The sequence below is a fragment of the Oncorhynchus tshawytscha genome, linkage group LG13, assembly GCF_018296145.1.
Source record: "Oncorhynchus tshawytscha isolate Ot180627B linkage group LG13, Otsh_v2.0, whole genome shotgun sequence".
Taxonomy (NCBI): Eukaryota; Metazoa; Chordata; class Actinopteri; order Salmoniformes; family Salmonidae; genus Oncorhynchus; species Oncorhynchus tshawytscha.
The window spans coordinates 20,049,233-20,076,442 of record NC_056441.1 but is presented as its reverse complement, the minus strand read 5'-3'; the positions used below and the strand labels follow the sequence as shown (position 1 = coordinate 20,076,442).

The 27,210-nt window shown below is 42.5% G+C and overlaps 1 protein-coding gene across 6 annotated transcripts in view; it reads left to right on the top strand.

Annotated features, from left to right (window-relative positions):
- LOC112248039 (collagen alpha-2(VIII) chain-like) overlaps positions 1–27,210 on the top strand; it is a 131,943-nt gene that overhangs the window by 53,447 nt on the left and 51,286 nt on the right. The window contains exons 2-3 of one of the 6 annotated variants that reach the window (XM_042295301.1): positions 9,938–10,015; positions 11,402–11,471. The exons of 3 other annotated variants lie outside the window; for them this stretch is intronic. The gene's annotated coding sequence lies outside the window, so the exon portion shown is untranslated. The remainder of the gene's footprint in view (positions 1–9,937; positions 10,016–11,401; positions 11,472–27,210) is intronic. 2 more of the 6 variants (XM_042295304.1, XM_042295303.1) reach the window with 2 other exon arrangements.

The following is a 27,210-nucleotide window of genomic DNA, read 5'->3' as shown; positions in this document are numbered from 1 at the left end:
ATCCAATAAGTGAATGAATCAAGAGTTACTGCAGGCTTTATCCAATCAGTGAATGAATCAAGACCCACTACAGGCTTTATCCAATCAGTGAATGAATCAAGAGTTACTACAGGCTTTATCCAATCAGTGAATGAATCAAGAGTTACTGCAGGCTTTGTCCAATCAGTGAATGAATCAAGAGTTACTGCAGGCTTTATCCAATCAGTGAATGAATCAAGAGTTACTGCAGGCTTTATCCAATCAGTGAATGAATCAAGAGTTACTACAGGCTTTATCCAGTCAGTGAATGAATCAATACCCACTACAGGCTTTATCCAATCAGTGAATGAATCAAGAGTTACTGCAGGCTTTATCCAATCAGTGAATGAATCAAGAGTTACTGCAGGCTTTATCCAATCAGTGAATGAATCAAGACCCACTACAGGCTTTATCCAATCAGTGAATGAATCAAGAGTTACTACAGGCTTTATCCAATCAGTGAATGAATCAAGAGTTACTGCAGGCTTTATCCAGTCAGTGAATGAATCAAGACCCACTACAGGCTTTATCCAATCAGTGAATGAACCAAGAGTTACTGCAGGCTTTATCCAATCAGTGAATGAATCAAGAGTTACTCCAGGCTTTATCCAATCAGTGAATGAATCAAGAGTTACTGCAGGCTTTATCCAGTCAGTGAATGAATCAAGAGTTACTGCAGGCTTTATCCAGTCAGTGAATGAATCAAGAGTTACTGCAGGCTTTATCCAATCAGTGAATGAATCAAGAGTTACTGCAGGCTTTATCCAATCAGTGAATGAATCAAGACCCACTACAGGCTTTATCCAATCAGTGAATGAATCAAGAGTTACTACAGGCTTTATCCAATCAGTGAATGAATCAAGAGTTACTGCAGGCTTTATCCAGTCAGTGAATGAATCAAGACCCACTACAGGCTTTATCCAATCAGTGAATGAACCAAGAGTTACTGCAGGCTTTATCCAATCAGTGAATGAATCAAGAGTTACTCCAGGCTTTATCCAATCAGTGAATGAATCAAGAGTTACTGCAGGCTTTATCCAGTCAGTGAATGAATCAAGAGTTACTGCAGGCTTTATCCAGTCAGTGAATGAATCAAGAGTTACTACAGGCTTTATCCAATCAGTGAATGAATCAAGAGTTACTGCAGGCTTTATCCAATAAGTGAATGAATCAAGAGTTACTGCAGGCTTTATCCAATCAGTGAATGAATCAAGACCCACTACAGGCTTTATCCAATCAGTGAATGAATCAAGAGTTACTACAGGCTTTATCCAATCAGTGAATGAATCAAGAGTTACTGCAGGCTTTGTCCAATCAGTGAATGAATCAAGAGTTACTGCAGGCTTTATCCAATCAGTGAATGAATCAAGAGTTACTGCAGGCTTTATCCAATCAGTGAATGAATCAAGAGTTACTACAGGCTTTATCCAGTCAGTGAATGAATCAATACCCACTACAGGCTTTATCCAATCAGTGAATGAATCAAGAGTTACTGCAGGCTTTATCCAATCAGTGAATGAATCAAGACCCACTACAGGCTTTATCCAATCAGTGAATGAATCAAGAGTTACTACAGGCTTTATCCAATCAGTGAATGAATCAAGAGTTACTGCAGGCTTTATCCAGTCAGTGAATGAATCAAGAGTTACTGCAGGCTTTATCCAATCAGTGAATGAATCAAGACCCACTGCAGGCTTTATCCAATCAGTGAATGAATCAAGAGTTACTGCAGGCTTTATCCAATCAGTGAATGAATCAAGACCCACTACAGGCTTTATCCAATCAGTGAATGAATCAAGAGTTACTACAGGCTTTATCCAATCAGTGAATGAATCAAGAGTTACTGCAGGCTTTATCCAGTCAGTGAATGAATCAAGACCCACTACAGGCTTTATCCAATCAGTGAATGAACCAAGAGTTACTGCAGGCTTTATCCAATCAGTGAATGAATCAAGAGTTACTCCAGGCTTTATCCAATCAGTGAATGAATCAAGAGTTACTGCAGGCTTTATCCAGTCAGTGAATGAATCAAGAGTTACTGCAGGCTTTATCCAGTCAGTGAATGAATCAAGACCCACTGCAGGCTTTATCCAGTCAGTGAATGAATCAAGAGTTACTGCAGGCTTTATCCAGTCAGTGAATGAATCAAGACCCACTACAGGCTTTATCCAATCAGTGAATGAATCAAGAGTTACTGCAGGCTTTATCCAATCAGTGAATGAATCAAGAGTTACTGCAGGCTTTATCCAGTCAGTGAATGAATCAAGAGTTACTGCAGGCTTTATCCAGTCAGTGAATGAATCAAGAGTTACTGCAGGCTTTATCCAATCAGTGAATGAATCAAGACCCACTGCAGGCTTTATCCAGTCAGTGAATGAATCAAGAGTTACTGCAGGCTTTATCCAATCAGTGAATGAATCAAGAGTTACTGCAGGCTTTATCCAATCAGTGAATGAATCAAGAGTTACTGCAGGCTTTATCCAATCAGTGAATGAATCAAGACCCACTACAGGCTTTATCCAATCAGTGAATGAATCAAGAGTTACTACAGGCTTTATCCAATCAGTGAATGAATCAAGAGTTACTGCAGGCTTTATCCAGTCAGTGAATGAATCAAGAGTTACTGCAGGCTTTATCCAATCAGTGAATGAATCAAGAGTTACTACAGGCTTTATCCAATCAGTGAATGAATCAAGAGTTACTGCAGGCTTTATCCAATCAGTGAATGAATCAAGAGTTACTGCAGGCTTTATCCAATCTGTGAATGAATCAAGAGTTACTGCAGGCTTTATCCAATCAGTGAATGAATCAAGAGTTACTGCAGGCTTTATCCAGTCAGTGAATGAATCAAGAGTTACTACAGGCTTTATCCAATCAGTGAATGAATCAAGAGTTACTGCAGGCTTTATCCAATAAGTGAATGAATCAAGAGTTACTGCAGGCTTTATCCAATCAGTGAATGAATCAAGACCCACTACAGGCTTTATCCAATCAGTGAATGAATCAAGAGTTACTACAGGCTTTATCCAATCAGTGAATGAATCAAGAGTTACTGCAGGCTTTGTCCAATCAGTGAATGAATCAAGAGTTACTGCAGGCTTTATCCAATCAGTGAATGAATCAAGAGTTACTGCAGGCTTTATCCAATCAGTGAATGAATCAAGAGTTACTACAGGCTTTATCCAGTCAGTGAATGAATCAATACCCACTACAGGCTTTATCCAATCAGTGAATGAATCAAGAGTTACTGCAGGCTTTATCCAATCAGTGAATGAATCAAGAGTTACTGCAGGCTTTATCCAATCAGTGAATGAATCAAGACCCACTACAGGCTTTATCCAATCAGTGAATGAATCAAGAGTTACTACAGGCTTTATCCAATCAGTGAATGAATCAAGAGTTACTGCAGGCTTTATCCAGTCAGTGAATGAATCAAGACCCACTACAGGCTTTATCCAATCAGTGAATGAACCAAGAGTTACTGCAGGCTTTATCCAATCAGTGAATGAATCAAGAGTTACTCCAGGCTTTATCCAATCAGTGAATGAATCAAGAGTTACTGCAGGCTTTATCCAGTCAGTGAATGAATCAAGAGTTACTGCAGGCTTTATCCAGTCAGTGAATGAATCAAGAGTTACTGCAGGCTTTATCCAATCAGTGAATGAATCAAGAGTTACTGCAGGCTTTATCCAATCAGTGAATGAATCAAGACCCACTACAGGCTTTATCCAATCAGTGAATGAATCAAGAGTTACTACAGGCTTTATCCAATCAGTGAATGAATCAAGAGTTACTGCAGGCTTTATCCAGTCAGTGAATGAATCAAGACCCACTACAGGCTTTATCCAATCAGTGAATGAACCAAGAGTTACTGCAGGCTTTATCCAATCAGTGAATGAATCAAGAGTTACTCCAGGCTTTATCCAATCAGTGAATGAATCAAGAGTTACTGCAGGCTTTATCCAGTCAGTGAATGAATCAAGAGTTACTGCGGCTTTATCCAGTCAGTGAATGAATCAAGAGTTACTACAGGCTTTATCCAATCAGTGAATGAATCAAGAGTTACTGCAGGCTTTATCCAATAAGTGAATGAATCAAGAGTTACTGCAGGCTTTATCCAATCAGTGAATGAATCAAGACCCACTACAGGCTTTATCCAATCAGTGAATGAATCAAGAGTTACTACAGGCTTTATCCAATCAGTGAATGAATCAAGAGTTACTGCAGGCTTTGTCCAATCAGTGAATGAATCAAGAGTTACTGCAGGCTTTATCCAATCAGTGAATGAATCAAGAGTTACTGCAGGCTTTATCCAATCAGTGAATGAATCAAGAGTTACTACAGGCTTTATCCAGTCAGTGAATGAATCAATACCCACTACAGGCTTTATCCAATCAGTGAATGAATCAAGAGTTACTGCAGGCTTTATCCAATCAGTGAATGAATCAAGACCCACTACAGGCTTTATCCAATCAGTGAATGAATCAAGAGTTACTACAGGCTTTATCCAATCAGTGAATGAATCAAGAGTTACTGCAGGCTTTATCCAGTCAGTGAATGAATCAAGAGTTACTGCAGGCTTTATCCAATCAGTGAATGAATCAAGACCCACTGCAGGCTTTATCCAATCAGTGAATGAATCAAGAGTTACTGCAGGCTTTATCCAATCAGTGAATGAATCAAGACCCACTACAGGCTTTATCCAATCAGTGAATGAATCAAGAGTTACTACAGGCTTTATCCAATCAGTGAATGAATCAAGAGTTACTGCAGGCTTTATCCAGTCAGTGAATGAATCAAGACCCACTACAGGCTTTATCCAATCAGTGAATGAACCAAGAGTTACTGCAGGCTTTATCCAATCAGTGAATGAATCAAGAGTTACTCCAGGCTTTATCCAATCAGTGAATGAATCAAGAGTTACTGCAGGCTTTATCCAGTCAGTGAATGAATCAAGAGTTACTGCAGGCTTTATCCAGTCAGTGAATGAATCAAGAGTTACTGCAGGCTTTATCCAGTCAGTGAATGAATCAAGAGTTACTGCAGGCTTTATCCAATCAGTGAATGAATCAAGAGTTACTGCAGGCTTTATCCAGTCAGTGAATGAATCAAGAGTTACTGCAGGCTTTATCCAATCAGTGAATGAATCAAGACCCACTGCAGGCTTTATCCAGTCAGTGAATGAATCAAGAGTTACTGCAGGCTTTATCCAGTCAGTGAATGAATCAAGAGTTACTGCAGGCTTTATCCAATCAGTGAATGAATCAAGACCCACTGCAGGCTTTATCCAGTCAGTGAATGAATCAAGACCCACTACAGGCTTTATCCAATCAGTGAATGAATCAAGAGTTACTGCAGGCTTTATCCAGTCAGTGAATGAATCAAGAGTTACTGCAGGCTTTATCCAGTCAGTGAATGAATCAAGACCCACTACAGGCTTTATCCAATCAGTGAATGAATCAAGAGTTACTGCAGGCTTTATCCAATCAGTGAATGAATCAAGAGTTACTGCAGGCTTTATCCAATCAGTGAATGAATCAAGAGTTACTGCAGGCTTTATCCAGTCAGTGAATGAATCAAGAGTTACTGCAGGCTTTATCCAGTCAGTGAATGAATCAAGAGTTACTGCAGGCTTTATCCAATCAGTGAATGAATCAAGACCCACTGCAGGCTTTATCCAGTCAGTGAATGAATCAAGAGTTACTGCAGGCTTTATCCAGTCAGTGAATGAATCAATACCCACTACAGGCTTTATCCAATCAGTGAATGAATCAAGAGTTACTGCAGGCTTTATCCAATCAGTGAATGAATCAAGACCCACTACAGGCTTTATCCAGTCAGTGAATGAATCAAGAGTTACTGCAGGCTTTATCCAGTCAGTGAATGAATCAAGAGTTACTGCAGGCTTTATCCAATCAGTGAATGAATCAAGACCCACTGCAGGCTTTATCCAGTCAGTGAATGAATCAAGAGTTACTGCAGGCTTTATCCAGTCAGTGAATGAATCAAGACCCACTACAGGCTTTATCCAATCAGTGAATGAATCAAGAGTTACTGCAGGCTTTATCCAATCAGTGAATGAATCAAGAGTTACTGCAGGCTTTATCCAGTCAGTGAATGAATCAAGAGTTACTGCAGGCTTTATCCAATCAGTGAATGAATCAAGAGTTACTGCAGGCTTTATCCAGTCAGTGAATGAATCAAGAGTTACTGCAGGCTTTATCCAATCAGTGAATGAATCAAGAGTTACTGCAGGCTTTATCCAATCAGTGAATGAATCAAGAGTTACTACAGGCTTTATCCAATCAGTGAATGAATCAAGAGTTACTGCAGGGGGAGAGATACATGTTTTTTTTTTAATAAGGTCACGTTTAAGCAGGAACTCTGACTGGTTAAAGAGATATATATAGATATAAAAAAATGTCTACTTCAAATTCATAATCTCCAGCACTACCCAACATCAACATGTGGTAAATATGGCAATTAGTAGGCAATGCCTACTCTGGTTAAAACCACATGATGAAATACCAGATGACATATCTCTATCTTCATTACTACAAAACATTGAAAAGAGACATTTTCACATACTTTGATGTTCATGTTGGGTAGTGTTGGGTTCATGTTGAAACTTCCAAACAAAACAATAAACACCCAACGAAACATCAGTGGTGCTACATGCACTTACACAAATCCATATCCCACAACCCAGGTGGGAACAATGGAGAACTTAAGTATGATCACCAATTAGAGACAACGATAATCAGATAATAAGCTGCCTCTAATTGGGAACCTTACCAAGTACAGCAACATAGAAATAGGAAAACTAGAACACCCCCCTAGCCTGACCTACAACACCATAGAGAGCCAAGGGCTGGGCGTGACAATATGTGAAAATGGCGCTTTTCTATGTTTTGTAGTAAAAAAAGATAGAGGAAGACAAGAGTGTCCAATGATGTCATCAACCAATTAGTAGGTAGTTAGTAGGCAATGCCTACTCATAATTGGTTAAAATCACATGATTCACACCGATGATCCCTTTAAGGTTTGGGATAGGTTAAAACGAGAAAACTTCAGTTTAGGCATGGTTAAGGTAAGGATTAAGGTTAGGGACAGATTAAAAGAGTAGCAATTTAAACGAGTGCCTAGCACTGGGATTGAACCCATAATCCTCAGAGCCGGAGCATGGGGTTCAAACACTTCCTCTGTCCCCATTCACAACTGCCTAGAAAGCCACATGCGTGCTTTATGGTAATAGGTGCTCAAGTTGCACCTAGTGGACGGTGTTGAAGGCATGTCCCGACGTCCTGGGGAGACTGATCTTCTGTATTCACCACCTCCACTACATTCAACCAGGGGGTGTTTTTTCTGTGGCTCAATGGAGTAAGCTATACTCTCAGGACCAGGGAGAGGCGTGTTACCCGGGCAGGGATCGAGGCCTCGAGGCCTGGAGGTCTGTAGTTCCAGGGAGTAAGCTATACTCTCAGGACCAGGGAGAGGCGTGTTACCCGGGCAGGGATCGAGGCCTAGAGGCCTGGAGGTCTGTAGTTCTAGGGAGTAAGCTATACTCTCAGGCCCAGGGAGAGGCGTGTTACCCGGGCAGGGATCGAGGCCTAGAGGCCTGGAGGTCTGTAGTTCCAGGGAGTAAGCTATACTCTCAGGACCAGGGAGAGGCGTGTTACCCGGGCAGGGATCGAGGCCTAGAGGCCTGGAGGTCTGTAGTTCTAGGGAGTAAGCTATACTCTCAGGCCCAGGGAGAGGCGTGTTACCCGGGCAGGGATCGAGGCCTAGAGGCCTGGAGGTCTGTAGTTCCAGGGAGTAAGCTATACTCTCAGGCCCAGGGAGAGGGCAGGCACGTGGGCAGGGTTTGTTTCTGAGTAAAGTGTGTCACAAGTTGCACCCTATGTCTTATATAGTTCAGTATTTTTAACCAGAGCCCATAGATAATGTGGGGTGCCATTTAGACGAGTTAGAGAGAGGATGAACACAACACAAATACTGGGTTGTTTTGTGTTTGTGTTGAAGTGTCATATCTTCTGTCCAGAGGAAGTTGGAGCGAGAGAGAACCGTTACTACAGCCATGCAGAGTAATAGCATGTGTAAAAGAGCTGTAGGTACAGTAAGACATATCGCTGGTAAAGTACTTATAGTTGGCACTGTAGTCTCCCTTTCCCTGTGGCATTCCAAACGGCCACAGAGTACCCCTCAGAGTCAGAAATTCCGTCTTTTAAAACCGTTAATGAGCTACAGTTCAGCGTGATTTATCCTTTTCTCCTTCTACACGTGAAAACCTAACTGTAGCTTGTAGAAATGCAACGCGGGCTGCTTCTCCCATAGATTCTCATAGATGTTTTCTCTTTAACTTGTGGGTTGAGGGTGAGGAGGTGGAAAGGGGGGGAAGGAGGTAGAGTGAGGGAATTGGGGAGGAGAGAAAAAGGTGGAGAAGCGGAATAGCAAGGTTGGAGAAGAAGGGGGGGGAAATGGTTGAGGAGGGGTTGGTTGCTTTGTCAGAAAACTTGAGTGCATTTGGTTTTCGCCCCCTCTCCCCAAACCTAAGTAAACACATACCGGTACAAACCATACAGTCATAGTAAAGAGGCACGTCAGGAAGACGCAGATTGATTTCTCAGCAGCGGATGACTGATTTGAAAGGAAAGAGAGGTTTTGTGGGTTATTTGCATGCATCAGGACTTTGAGTCATTAAGGGGTCGTTTGTGGGCAGCCGAGTCCTGAGACACAGATAATTATCTTTCATTTGACGTTGCTCAGTCTCACTCTCTCTGTCTCTCTCTCTCTCCTTTTTCCATCCATCCATCCATTTCTCTCTCTCTCTCGCTCTCTCTCGCTCTCTCTCCCCCCTCTCCCTCTCCCTCTCAGATCCCTTACTCCAAACTGGACGAGGGGAGCGTGTGTGTGTCTGGCTCCCAAAATTATCTGAATGGCCTCCAGGAGCCACTGTGTGTTTGATGGTGTGTGTGTGTGTGCTTGTGTATTATGTAATGATGTGTGTACTGTATGCTTGTGGCTCAGCATCTGGCTTAATGTCTGCATATGTGTACCACCTCTCCTCATGGGGCATATTTCATGGCAGACTAGGGCAAATGTCTGTGGCAGCATACTTGGTTAAGCACCAACACCCCTCTCTACCTCCCTCCCTCCTTTCCTTCCTCTCTCTGTCTGGGTTACCATAGTTGTGTTGCTCAATTGGAGAACAATGGCTAGACTATTGAATGTGGCCACTGTTCAAACCCCATGCCTCCCTCAGTGGGCGCCATACCCATAGACCGCCAGTGAAGTGACAGAACGGCAAGCAGCAGGAGAAACCAGTAGCATGGCCTGTCTCAATGTGACTCCAGTCAGACAGTAGGAGAGACCAGTAGCATGGCCTGTCTCAATGTGACTCCAGTCAGACAGTAGGAGAGACCAGTAGCATGGCCTGTCTCAATGTGACTCCAGTCAGACAGTAGGAGAGACCAGTAGCATGGCCTGTCTCAATGTGACTCCAGTCAGACAGTAGGAGAGACCAGTAACATGGCCTGTCTCAATGTGACTCCAGTCAGACAGTAGGAGAGACCAGTAACATGGCCTGTCTCAATGTGACTCCAGTCAGACAGTAGGAGAGACCAGTAACATGGCCTGTCTCAATGTGACTCTAGTCAGACAGTAGGAGAGACCAGCAACATGGCCTGTCTCAATGTGACTCCAGTCAGACAGTAGGAGAGATGTAGGACCCTCTTTCTCCCTATACCACACAAACCAGACAGTAGCGATGGGGTCATATCCATTACAACTCAATTCAGGGAGTTAAAATGACATTATTAGGAGGAAGATCAGGGGGAGAGATTTTGACTTGGAGTCATGGGCTGTGTCTCAATAGTCATAACTATACATATAGCTTCCTGTCCTTGTCTCTTTATGAAAGGTGAAGGCAGCACAGTGGACACCAATTCAGTGAATGAAAGGAGACCAGAAAGGAAACCACTTCACAGTATTGAGAAAGGTACTGGATCTTTAGCTGAATACTCAACACCATGCATGATGTTGTTAATGGAAATATACACATGCCTACTGCTGACTGTATACTAACGAATGGTACCACATTCACGTCATTAGCAATATAACAGAGGGGGACAGAAGGAATTTGAGAAAGAGAACACCCCTATCTGTGGAAAGAGAGGAAAATTGAGGGGAAGAATGTTTAGGTGAATTTTAATGGAATGTCTTTCTCCACACCTGTGGAACTTATAGCGACTTTGTGAAGTCTCAAGTCTCCAATGAAAATACTATTTTTTTAAGAACGAAGGAGCGAGAGACGTAGGAACGAGAGAGAGATTGAGAGAGACCAGTTTTGGAGGTTCATACCTTAAGACAGGAGTGTAGTTTGGCGCAGTCCTTGGGTTTCCATTAAATGGTAAGTTTGAGGAACAAGATAATTGCTATAGCAGAACTGAACCCCAAAACCACCTCCTCTCTCCCTGTTTCTCATGCACACACCTAAACTCACTCCTTGTGCTGCTCACACACAGCAGTACAGACACACACACACACACACACACACACACACACACACACACACACACACAATTAGGGCCTTCCCCCCCACACACACACACACAAACTGCATTGTTAGGTCCTTACTGTCTCAGCAATACACACACGCTAACACACGCACAAAGCCTCCACAAAAACCTCTCCATCCTTGTCATACCATTTATTCCGTGTCTCTCCAACCACTGTAGATTCAAAACAGCTGTTTCAGTAACTTCACTACCTCCATACACACCCGCCAACACACTCACTACTCACTACTCAATAACAAACACCTCACCCTATATCACCAGCCTCCTCCCCTATACTCTGAGAAAGTTGTGAACTCTGAAATACAATGTGATTTAAGAGTTTCAATAAGCAACAATGTTGTTTAGGTCCGGTAGGTTGTGTTTGTTTTAGTCTATTGAGTGGTTTCTCCTTGGTTGAATTCAAACTGAATCTCTATTACCATGTTCTTCCCTAGTGGTTGGTATCTGTGTCTGGTTTCTGTTTCCCCATAGATGACTGATAAACGTCATACACGTATTATTGAGGACACGGCTCCCCCTGCCTCTGTGCGGACACACTGACACGCAGGCACGCACACACGCACACACACACACATCCCTCAGCACATTTTAAGAGAACATTGAGGCTAAGTAGCCTAGTGGTTAGAGTGTTGGGCCAGTAACCGAAAGGTTGCTGGATCAAATCCCTGATCTGACAAGGTAAAAATCTGTTGTTCTGCTCCTGAACAAGGCAGTTAACCCACTGTTCCACAGTAGGCTGTCATTGTAAATAAGATTTTTTTCTTAACTGACTTGCCTATTAAAATGAAAAATGATATTTACTTTAGGTCGTATAGCCAGCGTACTGTTGGATCCTTGACCAGATCAGACTGGGTGCCATCTGCGATACAGCCTGTGGTATGTAAATGATTCAGGCCAGCATTAGAGGCATGGATATGGGTTCTCTCTCCACTGACACACAGCACCCCGTGTCCACCCCTCCCCCTCCCCCTTCCATCCCTACACCCCCTCTCTCTTTCCACCATTCCCTCCCTCCCTCCCTACACCCCTATTCCTTTTCCACCCCTATCTAACTCCCTCCCTCCCTCTCTCTCTACACCCCCTCTTCCCTTTGAAGAAAATGATCACGATGGCTATCACATTAATGGTGATTGGTCGATCAGAATGAAGTAATCTGTGCATGTTCTCCAATCCAACTCTTCTCTAGCGAGGGAGAACATCAGGATGCTTTAGATGTGGTTGGGATGGGGTTGTGGTGAGTTTTGGGGTGAGCTGAGCAATCATCTTTTTAGCTTGTCAGCTAAGGGGAAAGTCTTTGAAGATCCCTTATTTTGTTAACTTTCTCTTCTCTGTTTGCACTTAAAAAGGAGGTTGACCCAGGACAATCTCCTTCCTTCAATGACAGACTGAAAGATGCAGAGAGAGACACAGATCGTAATTTACAGAGACAGAATGTGAGAATTAATGAAGAGCAAGTTGAATTCGGTGTCGGGAGACAAGGAACAGCGGTCCATTTATGAGCCTGCTGTTAAAATTCCTGCCTACGGTTAGGGAAAAGCCACTGACAGCTTTGTGGGAATGAGAGCACAGACCACGTTATGGAGCGTAAAACACTCTGCTCCAACCGCTAATGCTGCACCGAGGTGTCTGCCATGGCAGTAGGGACACAGGAGAAAAACAAAGACACTGGGATAGCATGGAGGAATAATAATAGGTTCCCGAGTTATTCCTCAAAATCACCAGGAAAAACTCTAACATTTATTTATAGTCTAACACTTAGACATTTCTAAGTAAGTAGCTTTGGGTCAAAAAAGAAAAATACATTATTTAATCCCTGAGTTTGCGAAACACCTGGCTCCATAAAGAAGCACTGTGAGAGCATTGGGAGACTGTACCAAATGGGAGAGCAAAACAAATCCCTGGAAAGTGAGTTGGGGTTAGACCTTGTGACCTCTGGACGTGATCTTTAATTGGTCACATTTCCTAGGTCACTGAGCACCCAGTGGCAGGTGAGAAGGTGTTATGCTCTTATGTGTTTTGATTGAAAGGTGGTAGCTGGCCAAGAGATGTGCAGTGATAAATGAAGAACGAGCAGGTGTGTGTGTGTGAGAGAGAGAGAGAGTGAGAGAGAGAGAACTCAACAGGTATGCTAATTTGGTATAAAGTAGACCTAACTCTATTAAATTAATCAAAACAGGAACATTTTACATTTGGCTAGAAATTCAAAAGGAAATTACCTCAACAGAGAAAAAAAATCCTCCTGTGTGCTATTTCCAGGCCCAGGGACATGTACTAGTCTGTGGTAACCTAAATGCCAGAACTGGACAAGAACCTGACAGGGGAACAAACACCTACCTGGAGGTGACAGTATTCCTTCCCCCATATGCCCCCCTAGGCACAACTACTTTCCAACAAAAATGGGTCACAACTACTGCAGCTCTGTCGTGCTCTGGGTAAGTACATAGGCTTCGAGGGACTCCTACGGTAGGTACACCTATAGCTCATCTCTTGGCAGAAGTTCGTTAGACTACTTTATCACTGACCTCAACCCAGAGTCTCTCACAGCATTCACAGTCAGTCCACTGACACCCTTATCAGATCACAGCAAAATCACAGTCTACATGAACAGAGCCATACTCAATCATGAGGCATCAAAGCCAAAGGAACTAAATAATATTAAGAAATGCTTTAGACGGAAGTAAGCTAGTGTGGGAATCTGACAAAAAACAATTAGGCAACAACAAATGAAATCCCTTATAGACATCTTCCTGGACAAAACATTTGTGAAGGTGTAAACTTGGCAGTAGAAAACCTAAACAAAATATTTGATCTCTCGGCTTCCCTAACAAATAAAAAAATGTCAAGGGAGGAAACCTAAGAAAATGAACAACAATGACAACTGGTTTGATGAAGAATGCAAGAAATTGAGAAACCTAACCAACCAAAAACATAGAGACCGATAAAACCGGAGCCTACGCCTTCACTATGGTGAATCACCAAAACAATAAAGAAAGAAATAACAGAAAAAGAAGGAACAGCTTGTCAGAAATCAGCTTAATGTAATTGAAGAATCCATAGACTTTAACCACTTCTGGGAAAATTGGAAGACACTTAAACAACACAAAAAGTTATCTATCCAAAACTGGGATGTATGGACAAACACTTATCCAATCTTTTTGGCCTATAACAAAGAACAAATAGCAAAAACATATACATGATCAAATACAAATCTTAGAATCAACTTTTAAAGACTATCAGAACCCACTGGATTATCCAATTACATTGGATGAACTACAGGACAAAATACAAACTTTCCATCCCAAAAAGGCTTGTGGTGTTGATGGTATCTTAAATTATTAAATATTCAGACCACAAATTCCTATTGGCTATACTTAAACTCTTAACATCATCCTTAGCGCTGGCATATTCCACAATATTTGGAACCAAGGACTGATCACCCCAATCCACAAAAGTGGAGACAAATTTGACCACAATAACTACCGTGGGATATGCTTCAACAGCAACTATGGGAAAATCCTGTGCATTATCAATAACCACAGACCCGTACATTTCCTCAGTGAAAACAATGTACTGAGCAAATACCAAATTAGCTTTTTACCACATTACCGTACGACAGACCATGTAATCACCCTACACACCCTAATTGACAAAGAAACAAATCAAAACAAAGGCAATGCCTTCTCATGCATTTCTTTCCACAGGGCCGTGGGGTGAGACAGGGATGCAGCTTAAGCCCCACCCTCTTCAACATATACAGTGGGGCAAAAAAGTATTTAGTCAGCCACCAATTGTTTAAGTTCTCCCACTTAAAAAGATGAGAGAGGCTTGTAATTTTCATCATAGGTACACTTCAACTATGACAGACAAAATGAGGACACACAATCCAGAAAATCACATTGTAGGATTTTTAATGAATTTATTTGAAAATGATGGTGGAAAAGACAGGCTATATAGTACAGTAAAAAGACAGGCTATATAGTACAGTAAAAAGACAGGCTATATACAGTAGCGAGGCTATAAAAGTAGCGAGGCTACATACAGACACCGGTTAGTCAGGCTGATTGAGGTAGTATGTACTGTGTAGATATGGTTAAAGTGACAATGCATATATGATGAACAGAGAGTAGCAGTAGCGTAAAAGAGGGGTTGGCGGGTGGTGGGACACAATGCAGATAGCCCGGTTAGCCAATGTGTGGGAGCACTGGTTGGTCGGCCCAATTGAGGTAGTATGTACATGAATGTATAGTTAATGTGACTATGCATATATGATAAACAGCGAGTAGCAGCAGCGTAAAAAGAGGGGTTGGGGGGGGTGGCACACAATGCAAATAGTCCGGGTAGCCATTTGATTACCTGTTCAGGAGAATTATGGCTTGGGGGTAAAAACTGATGAGAAGCCTTTTTGTCCTAGACTTGGCACTCCGGTACCACTTGCCATGCGGTAGTAGAGAGAACAGTCTATGACTGGGGTGGCTGGGGTCTTTGACCATTTTTAGGGCCTTCCTCTGACACCGCCTGGTGTAAAGGTCCTGGATGCCAGGCAGCTTAGCCCCAGTGATGTATTGGGCCGTACGCATTACCCCTGTAGTGCCTTGCTTTCAGAGGCCGAACAATTGCCGTACCAGACAGTGATGCAACCAGTCAGGATGCTCTCGATGTTGCAGCTGTAGAATCTTTTGAGGATCTCAGGACCCATGCCAAATATTTTTAGTTTCCTGAGAGGGGGAATAGGCTTTGTCGTGCCTTCTTCACGACTGTCTTGGTGTGTTTGGAACATTCTAGTTTGTTGTTGATGTGGACACCAAGCTCTCAACCTGCTCCACTATAGCCCCATCGATGAGAATGGGGGCGTGCTCGGTCTTCCTTTTCCTGTAGTCCACAATCATCTCCTTAGTCTTGGTTACGTTGAGGGATATCATTCATATCATGTCATTCTGGCACCACCCGTCCAGGTCTCTGACCTCCTCCCTATAGGCTGTCTCGTCGTTGTCGGTGATCAGGGCTACCACTGTTGTGTCGTCTGCAAACTTAATGATGGTGTTGGAGTCGTGCCTGGCCATGCAGTCGTGGGTGAACAGGGAGTACAGGAGGGGACTGAGCACGCACCCCTGTGGAGCTCCAGTGTTGAGGATCAGCATGGCAGATGTGTTGCTACCTACCCTCACCACCTGGGGGCGGCCCATCAGGAAGTCCAGGATCCAGTTGCAGAGGGAGGTGTTTAGTCCCAGGATCCTTAGCTTGGTGATGAGCTTTGAGGGTACTATGGTGTTGAACGCTGAGCTGTAGTCAACGAATAGTATTCTCACATAAGTGTTCCTTTTGTCCAGGTGGGAAAGGGCAGTGTGGCGTGCAACAGAGATTGCATCATCTGTGGATCTGTTTTGGCGGTATGCAAATTGGAGTGGGTCTAGGGTTTCTGGGATAATGTTGTTGTTGTGAGCCATTACCAACATTTCAAAGAACTTCATGGCTACGGACGTGAGTGCTACGGGTCTGTAGTCATTTAGACAGGTTGCCTTTGTGTTCTTGGGCACAGGGACTATGGTGGTCTGCTTGAAACATGTTATTACAGACTCAATCAGGGACATGTTGAAATTGTCAGTGAAGACACCTGCCAGTTGGTCAGCACATGCCCGGAGCACACGTCCTGGTAATTCGTCTGTCCCCGCAGCCTTGTGTATGTTGACCTGTTTAAAGGTCTTACTCACGTCGGCTATGGAGAGTGTGATCAAACAGTCGTCCGGAACAGCTGATGCTCTCATGCATGCCTCAGCGTTGCTTGCCTCAAAGCGAGCATAGAAGTGATTTAGCTCGTCTGGTAGGCTCGTGTCACTGGACAGCTCATGGCTGTGCTTCCTTTTGTAGTCTGTAATAGTTTGCTAGCCCTGCCACATAAGACGAGCGTCGGAGCCGGTGTAGAATGATTCAATCTTAGCCCTGTATTGGCGCTTTGCCTGTTTGATGGTTCGTTGCAGGGCAAAGCAGGATTTCTTGTAAGCTCCCGGGTTAGAGTCCTGCACCTTGAAAGCGGTAGCTCTACCCTTTAGCTCAATGCGAATGTTGCCTGTAATCCATGGCTTCTGGTTGGGGTATGTACGTACAGTCACTGTGGGGACAAAGTCCTCGATGCACTTTTTAATCGATGCACATACTCCAGTCTGTGCTAGCAAAACAGTCCTGTAGTTTAGTATCTGCTTCATCTGACCACTTTTTTATAGACAGAGTCAGTGGTGCTTCCTGCTATAATGTTTGCTTGTAAGTGGGAATCAGGAGGTGTGCGTTTAGGTGAAAGCAAGACAGAGGAAGTTATACTTTAGCCTACCTGAAAACTAGGTAGAATCTTCTTTTTCGCTAGGGGAGGGAAAGAGGACGCTAGGGGAGGGAAGGAGTTTTTCCTAGCCACCGTGCTTCTACAGCTGCATTGCTTGCTGTTTGGGGTTTTAGGCTGGGTTTCTGTACTGAACTTTGTGACATCAGCTGATGTAAGAAGGGCTTTATAAATACATTTGATTGCTTGATTGAGGGAGAGTAGCTTGTTTCTGGAGTAAGAAGCATTATAGGTCTGACCAATAGGCCAAGCACCTGGCTATGGATAATACAAAGCATTTCCCTTTAGCCCAGACTGGAATCCACACAGCAATAATATCAAAGAATTGGAGGAATGGGGAGGGAAAGAGAGATCAGATGGAGGGAGGGAGGGAGGGAATATAGTTTCCAAGTGGTGTATTTTTATGAAGTTGTGAGAGGCATTCAAGTCTGAGATCAAACGATATGTAGCTTTCATGTTCTCAGACCACAATGGATGAAGAGCTGAGGTTTCTCTCTGAGGCCTGCACACTGTCAGCTATACAACTGGTGTGTTCTCTCTTTTACCCTATTTTCTCCATCTCTCTCTCTCTCTCTCTCTATCTGTCGGTAGATCTCCCTCCCTCCGTCTGTCTGTCTGTCTGTCTGTCTGTCTGTCTGTCTGTCTGTCTGTCTGTCTGTCTGTCTGTCTGTCTGTCTGTCTGTCTGTCTGTCTGTCTGTCTGTCTGTCTGTCTGTCTGTCTGTCTGTCTGTCTGTCTGTCTGTCTGTCTGTCTGTCTGTCTGTCTGTCTGTCTGTCTGTGTCTGCCTGTCTGTCTGTCTGTCTGTCTGTCTGTCTGTCTGTCTGTCTCAATTCAATTCAAGGGGCTTTATTGGCATGGGAAACATGTATTAACATTGCCAAAGCAAGTGAGGTAGATAATATACAAAAGTGAAATAAACAACAAAAATTAACAGTAAACATTACACATACAGAAGTTTCAAAACAAAACAAAACAATAAAGACATTACAAATGTCATAATATATATATATATATATATATATATATATATATATATATATATATATATATATATATATATAGTGTTGAAACAATGTACAAATGGTTAAACTACACAAGGGAAAATAAATAAGCATAAATATGGGTTGTATTTACAATGGTGTTTGTTCTTCACTGGTTGCCCTTTTCTAGTGGCAACAGGTCACAAATCTTGCTGCTGTGATGGCACACTGTGGAATTTCACCCAGTAGATATGGGAGTTTATCAAAATTGGATTTGTTTTCGAAATCTGTGTGGATCTGTGTAATCTGAGGGAAATATGAGTCTCTAATATGGTCATACGTTGGGCAGGATGTTAGGAAGTGCAGCTCAGTTTCCACATAATTTTGTGGGCAGTGTGCACATAGCCTGTCTTCTCTTGAGAGCCATGTCTGCCTACGGCGGCCTTTCTCAATAGCAAGGCTATGCTCACTGAGTCTGTACATAGTCAAAGCTTTCCTTAAATTTGGGTCAGTCACAGTGGTCAGGTATTCTGCCACTGTGTACTCTCTGTTTAGGGCCAAATAGCATTCTAGTTTGCTCAATTTTTTTGTTAATTCTTTCCAATGTGTCAAGTAATTATCTTTTTGTTTTCTCATGACTTGGTTGGGTCTAATTATGTTGCTGTCCTGGGGCTCTGTTTGTGAACAGAGCCCCAGAACCAGCTTGCTTAGGGGACTCTTCTCCAGGTTCATCTCTCTGTAGGTGATGGCTTTGTTATGGAAGGTTTGTGAATCGCTTCCTTTTAGGTGGTTGTGGCTCTTTTCTGGATTTTGATCATTAGTGGGTATCGGCCTATTTCAGCTCTGCATGCATTATTTGGTGTTCTACGTTGTACGCAAAGTATATTTTTGCAGAATTCTGCATGCAGAGTCTCAATTTGGTGTTTGTCCCATTTTGTGAAATCTTGGTTGGTGAGTGGACCCCAGACCTCACAACCATAAAGGGCAATGGGTTCTATGGCTGATTCAAGTATTTTTAGCCAGATCTTAATTGATATGTTGAATTTTATGTTCCTTTTGATGGCATAGAATGCCCTTCTTGCCTTGTCTCTCAGATCGTTCACAGCTTTGTGGAAGTTACCTGTGGCGCTGATGTTTATGTCAAGCTATGTATAGTTTTTTTGTGTGCTCCAGGGCAACGGTGTCAGAATGGAATTTGTATTTGTGGTCCTGGCGACTGGACTGTTTTTGGAACACCATTATTTTGGTCTTACACACTTGTTGTTTGTGTACATGGATTTTATAATGTCGTATGTTTTACCCCCAGCACCACTTTCCATCAATTTGTATAGCAGAACTTCATGCCAAATTGAGTCAAAGGCTTTTTTTAAATCAACAAAGCATTTTTATTTTTTATTTTTTAATATATTTTTTTTCACCTTTATTTAACCAGGTAGGCTAGTTGAGAACAAGTTCTCATTTGCAACTGCGACCTGGCCAAGATAAAGCGTAGCAGTGTGAACAGACAACACAGAGTTACACATGGAGTAAACAATTAACAAGTCAATAACACAGTAGAAAAAAAAGGGGAGTCTATATACATTGTGTGCAAAAGGCATGAGGAGGTAGGCGAATAATTACAATTCTGCAGATTAATAACACTGGAGTGATAAATGATCAGATGGTCATGTACAGGTAGAGATATTGGTGTGCAAAAGAGCAGAAAAGTAAATAAATAAAAACCGTATGGGGATGAGGTAGGTAAAAATGGGTGGGCTATTTACCGATTGACTATGTACAGCTGCAGCAATCGGTTAACTGCTCAGATAGCAGATTTTTGAAGTTGGTGAGGGAGATAAAAGTCTCCAACTTCAACGATTTTTGCAATTCGTTCCAGTCACAGACAGCATGAGTCACAGGCAGCATGAGAAGTCACATGCCAGTCACCGGCAGCATGAGAAGGCTTTGCCTTTGTTTTGGTTTGTTTGTTTGTCAATTAGTGTGTACAGGGTGAATACATGGTCTGTTGAACGGTAATTTGGTAGAAAGCAAATTTGACATTTTCTCAGTAATTGTTTTCACTGAGGAAATGTACGAGTCTGCTGTTAATGATAATGCAGAGGATTTTCCCAAGGTTGCTGTTGACGCATATCCCACGGTAGTTATTGGGGTCAAATTTGTCTCCATTTTTGTGGATTGGGGTGATCAGTCCTTGGTTCCAAATATTGGGGAAGATACCAGAGCTAAGTTTGATGTTAAAGAGCTTTAGTTAAGCCAATTGGAATTTGTTGTCTGTATATTTGATCATTTCATTGGGGATACCATCAACACCACATGCCTTTTTGTGTTGGAACGTTTTTATTTTGTCCTGTTGCTAATTCAATGTAATTGGAGAATCTAGTGGGTTCTGGCAGTCTTTAAAAGTTGATTCTAAGATTTGTATTTGATCATGTATATGTTTTTTCTCTTTGTTCTTTGTTATATAGCCCAAAAGATTGGAGAAGTGGTTAACCTATACATCTCCATTTTGGATAGATAACTCTTCATGTTGTTGTTTGTTTAGTGTTTTCCGATTCTCCCAGAAGTGATTAGAGTCTATGGATTCTTCAATTACACTGAGCTGATTTCTGACGTGCTGTTCCTTCTTTTTCTGTTGTGTATTTCTGTATTGTTTAAGTGATTCACCGTAGTGAAGGTGTAGACTCAGGTTTTCTGCGTCTCTATGTTTTTGGTTGGACAGGTTTCTCAATTTCTTTCTTAGATTTTTGCATTCTTCATCAAACCATTTGTTATTGTTGTTCATTTTCTTCGGTTTTCTATTTAAGATTTTTAGATTTGATAGGGAAGCTGAGAGGTCAAATATACTGTTAAGATTTTCTACGGCCAAGTTTATACCTTCACTATTACAGTGGAATGTTTTACCCAGGAAATTGCCTAAAAGGGATTGATTTTGTTGTTGCCTAAATGTTTTTTGGTAGGTTTCCAAACTGCATTCCTTCCATCTATAGCATTTCTTAATGTTACTCAGTTCCTTTGGCTTTGATGCCTCATGATTGAGTATTTCTCTGTTCATGTAGACTGTGATTTTGCTGTGGTCTGATAGGGGCGTCAGTGGACTGACTGTGAACGCTCTGAGAGACTCTGGGTTGAGGTCAGTGATAAAGTAGTCTACAGTACTACTGCCAAGAGATGAGCTATAGGTGTACCTATCATAGGAGTCCCCTCGAAGCCTACCATTGACTATGTACATACCCATACCTGTACATACCCATGCGACAGAGCTGCAGCAGTTGTGACCCATTTTTGTTGGTTATGTTGTCATAGTTGTGCCTATGGGGGCATATGGAGGAGGGAATGCTGTCTCCTCCTGTTAGGTGTTTGTCCCCCTGTGTGCTGAGGGTGTCAGGTTCTTGTCCGGTTCTGGCATTTAGGTCGGCACAGACTAGTACATGTCCCTGGGCCTGGAAATGATTGATTTCCCCCTCCAGGATGGAGAAGCTGTCTTCATTAAAATATGGGGATTCTGGTGGGGAGATATAGGTAGCACACAGGAGGACATGTTTATCTGTTAAGAGAAATTCCTTTTGAAACTCTAGCCAAATGTAAAATGTTCCTGTTTTGATTAATTTAATGGAGTGAGTTAGGTCTGCTCTATACCAAATTAGCATACCCCCTGAGTCCATTCCCTGTTTCACGGGTAGTTTGGTGGATGGGACTACCAGCTCTCTGTAACCTAGAGGGCAACCAGTGGGTCCGTCTCCTCCATACCAGGTTTCTTGCAGGATGACAATGTCTGTATTACCGATTTCTTTGGTGAAGTCCAGGCTCCTGCTCTTTAGGCCAAAGGCAGATGACCTCAGGCCCTGGATATTCCAGGATGAGATGGTGATGGCTTTGTGTTCCATAAAGTGTCCAATGTTGTTGGTCGTGTGGTTTGGCCTCAGGCCAGTAAGTGTGAGCAGAGCCTGCTGAGCATCTGGTACGTGCCATTGGCTTGGGCTAGTGTAAGAGTGGGGGTTGGGCCTGTTTGCCCGCTCACTGCGTGGGCGTATGTGTGACTTCCATGTTGAGGCCCTCTTTGCGGGGGTGGGGTGCATGGGGTGGACAGGAGGGGCATAGGTCTGATCTGATCATTCACTTTATTCTCTCTTCTTCACTTTCCGAAACTACAGCCATATTCTTCCTCTATACCTTCTCTCTATAAATGCCTTCCTGTTATTTGATTTGTATTTTCTTTAAGAGAGACCACACAACACTACGTAAAGAGAGACCTAAGACAACAACATAGCCAGGCCGCAACACAACATGACAACAACATGGTAGCAACACGACATGGCAGCAGCACAGGGTACAAACATTATTAGTCACAGACAACAGCACAAAGGGTAAGAAGGTAGAGACAACAATACATCATGCAAAGCAGCCACAACACACTAAGAGTGTCTATGATTGAGTCTTTGTGTCACGTTTTATCAAGGTGGGTGGAATCAGGCGCAGAGAGCAGGTTTCAGTGATTCGACAGTTTATTCTCCAGCGCACAAAAAACACGGTCAACCCAACACACAGGGTGAATAATCCAACACAGGATCAAAATAGACCGGAGAATAAAACACAAGTGCTACACCAAATGACACGAATACAAAAACAATCCCGCACAAAACAAGGGCGGGACAACCTACTACATATAAGGACGTTAATTAAACTAAAATACACACAGGTGAAACTAATAAGACAAAACCAACAGACAAACGAAAAAGGGATCGGTAGTGGCTAGTAGGACGGTGACGACGACCGCCGAGCACCGCCCGAACAGGCAGGAGAGCCAACTTCGGCGGAAGTCGTGACACTTTGAATGAAGAGATGGAGATAAAACGGTTCAGTTTGAGTGTTTGTTGCAGCTCGTTCCAGTCACTAGCTGCAGCGAACTGGGGACCATTAACAGAATGTGTTTGGCAGAACGGGTGTTGTATGTGGAGGATGAGGGCTGCAGTAAATATCTCAGATTGGGGGGAGTGAGGCCTAAGAGGGTTTTATAAATAAGCATCAACCAGTGGGTCTTGCGACGGGTATACAGAGATGACCGGTTTACAGAGTATAGAGGGCAGTGATGTGTCCTGTAAGGAGCATTGGTAGCATATCTGATGGCCGAATGGTAAAGAACGTTGAGCCACTCGAGAACACCCTTACCTGCCGATCTATAAATTAAGTTTCCATAACCTAGCATGGGTAGGATGGTCATCTGAATCAGGGTTAGTTAGTTTGGCAGCTGGGGTGAAAGAGGAGCGATTACGATAGAGGAAACCAAGTCTAATTTAACTTTAGCCTGCAGCTTGATATGTGCTGAGAGAAAGACAGTGTCCCGTCTGGACATACTCGCAAGTATTATTAACAGGGGAAAAAAACTCTGAAATGTTTAACTGCAACGTTCTGTAAATAATGGTGCATTGTGGGAAAATTGCTGTGTTTCAAATGGTACTGTAATTCCACCCCACAGAATATAGTGACGTACCGTATTTTGTATCGCCACAAATGTTTTGACCTCTAGTGGGTGCATGGTATTGTTGATTCTGTCTCATTAACATATTTTAAGGCGTGCCTTGTAAAGAGGCTCTGTTTGTGGTACCTCTGAGTGAGAATGCTCTACCAATTTATGTTCAATGTGGTTATAGTGCCCAATCAATTTAAAATGTATTGGAGACAGATTAGAGCTTATACCTTAAAGGGTTGAGAATTTGGTCATGATCTTTTGGTCTGTTTTGCCCTGTTTTGCCCAGTTTGAATTCTAATGTGTATTTATGTGATATTTGGGTGACAAAAAATGACAACAGTATCTATGGGCTAAAAAAACGAAATAAATAAACGTTAGATGACATGGGCTAATTAATCTGGACATTTCTGACAAGTTATAAACAGCTCTCTAAGGTATGCAATGACTAACACATTTTGAAATGGCACCTTCTACCTTCACCACATTCTACTATTACAAATTTCAAGAGTAAGTTTAAAGCCGGACTGAGTTCATGCCGACCCATCACCCGCCACAGTTTGGGGACCACTGATATTAAACACCAAATATTTATGAATATGCTGTAATGTGTAAACACTTGATCAACCTGCTTGCACCAATCACTTGTAATTGCAGTAAAATACTGTGAAATACAACCACTACCCTCAATAAATGTCATATCATTTACTTTTTTACATTATAATACCGTACATTTTACGGTACTTACTATGATACCGTATTTATGTGACAGTAGGTGTAATGTAATACGAAATACAGAATTTTACTCGCCACAAGCTGCCTGTAAGATACTGTTAAATTCATGGCAACCCCTTCACCCCATCCATCCTTCTCTTCTTTAATACTGGTTCATGTAGGTTTGTTTGGAGTAATAACATGGGAGAGGATTCAGTGGAGGGACAATCCCTACTTTTAGAACAGCATGCTGTCACAGTGTAGCTAGTAGACACTTCATCTGCCTGCAGGATGTTCCACAGTAGAAGTGTAATTGTTGATGTGCTACATCACCCAAACCAAAGAGAGCCTATAATGCACAGAGATTCTAAATGTAACTCTATCACCCAGGCGTCTGAAGGTTCCCTTTGACAAAGAATACACAGACTGACTGACTGACGGACAGTAGTACACTAAGTAGTACACTATATAGGGAATATGGTGCCATTTGATAAGCAAGCATAGACACTGCGCTGTTTGTAAAGCAACAGCAATTAGATTTATGTGTTCTGGACACAGCCAGTTCCCACTGCCCTAGGATCACTTTGTGATCCGTCTCAGTCCAAAAAAGTGTCTCATTCTCATGTCTGTGGTATAAGTGCCAAGTAAGAGAGACAGAGAAGCTGGTTCAGACCTTGTTCAGTCTTACCATTGTCTAAGCACAGCCTTATCAATATCCACTAAGGCTGAAGTTCACCAGATTTTCCTAAGTGTATTTGTTTACAAACCTACATCCCCCACATATTAATTTAAACTTAAAACAGGAAGCATTTACCCCTGTGAGAGAGGGGTAATAGTACTCCATAACCATTGAATTAAGCCCTGTGTCATTAACCCTTGAGATACCCCAGGAAAAAAAGACTTTGGATACGATAGGTCAAAGAAACCAAACGTGTCTGAACGAAAGAATCGGGCCCTAATCAACCTGTGCACCTTTTGTTCAAAATGTCTGCTTGTCTTATCGCAAACATAGTCTACCTCCATTGATTAGTCATGACCATGCTAGGCAGAATGACACAATCTGATTACACCCCCAACGAGAATAAGTGAGCTCAGAGAGAAACACTGAGAGAAAATAGTTCCTTATTAGTCCTTTATTTCCGTGTAATTTCAGGACATTTTTCTCTGGGTGAATAATGAGGTGGTCATTATGTCGTCTAGCCTCTTAGAGGTTCAATCTGCTGTTTTATTAGGCACTTGGCAGCGCTACAGGAATACTGCGCAACAGGTGGAACCACTGAGGTCTGGGAGCTCTGTTTTCAGTGTAATTATCTCCAAATGTTTATAGTCCTTCATTTAAATGTTGTATTTTTTCAAATTTTGTACATTTTTTCCAGGCTTGTACTCAGCCATTAGACGGCAACTAGGCTAGGTTTTTTGGGGGAGGCCCAGACGCTTTAACAGGCCATCACCCATAAATTCACTCTGATTCCGTTGTGTTTACGACGGCAACAGATGTGAAAAGGATTCCATGCCTGCATTCTTACTAAATTAAGCAAGTATTTATGAGTTTGCGGATAATTTGAATGAGTCTGTGTGTGGGTGGGAGAGTTGTTGGGGGGGGTAGAGAGGACTACCTTGTTCTAAATGTCTCTCATCCTTTGGCTGAGAGCACTTTATTCCTTCTCATAACAGGCCCAATATATTGTGTGGTAATCACCAGTGCGATCCAATCATGCAGTCAGTATTACATCTTACAGAGGACTTGAGGGCTTCCTTTTTGATCTAAGTCATTGCTTCTTGTCTCATAGCAACAGGAATGACTGCTATGGAGATGATCGCTATGGAGATAACAGGAAGGAATAAAGAGATCTGTTTTTAATATAAACACACCACTGATGACATAAATCAAACGACAAGGCAAGTTCTAAAGCTTCATCTCAAAGATGGCTCAGGATCTAGTCCTATGTAGAGAGGTTTGGAGAGGTGAAGAGAGAACGGAATAAAATACTACTAACAGGAAGAGGCTCAGGATCTAGTCCTATGTAGAGAGGTTTGGAGAGGTGAAGAGAGAACGGGATAAAATACTACTAACAGGAAGAAGCTCAGGATCTAGTCCTATGTAGAGAGGTTTGGAGAGGTGAAGAGAGAACGGAATAAAATGCTACTAACAGGAAGAGGAGTGAAAGACAGATTAGATGGGGGGATAAAAAAAGAGAGATGTTTTTCATGTAAAATAACCTGAGATTAAATCGATGAAACAGAGCGAAGAACTGTTGTGGACGATCTCAGGATGCATGTGGAGGTTAGGAGAGGTGAGGTCACAGGGAAAGGAGAGAATAACAGGATAGAGATAAAGAAAGAGAAAGGAGAATGTGAATTAGAGAGAGGGGGAATAGAAAAATAAGTAGATAAAGAGTGAAATAAGAATGAGAAAGAGAGAGAGTGAGAATAAGAAGAGTTAGAAAAGAGAGGGAGGGAGGGAGGGAGAGCGGCAGCAGAAAGAGAGAATGGAGAGGTACTGTAACTAGGGAAGGATTTGACAACAGTAGAAGACTTCAGACAGACTGAGAAGCACATCCAGAAGCCCTAGCTGTTGCATCATAACTCAGGTAGGAAGTATTGAGTCAACCCCCGTATCGTAGAGAAAAAGCACGCTCCCCTGTCCTGCTCACGGCCTTGTCTAGATTTATCCCTCCATCTGTCCTCCTCTCTCTCACTCCCTAGTTCGATCTGCAGTCCTCTCTGTGAAATGCAACACAGTGACAGGTGGAGGGGATCATCCTTCATTTGTTCTCTCCCTCACATCTCCCTCCATCCCTTTCTCCTTCACATATGATGAACAGGCTGTCATAACAGATTTTTTTTTTAACTAGGCAAGTCAGTTAAGAACAAGTTCTTATTGTCAATGATTTAACTGATATATTAGCTCAGTGGTCTAATGTGGTCTGGACACATGCAATGGGTCTGGTTGCTCAATATGTAACACTTTTTAGCTAATCTTTAGGAAATTGCCTCTGTTGTTCAGTGTAGTTATATTAGGCAGTCATCCATGGAATAGGATTAGACTTATTTTTAATTTGGTATGTTTTATAGGGTGAAGCCATGAGAGGTAGGAGGTGAAACTCTGGGTATTCCATGAGTAAAACA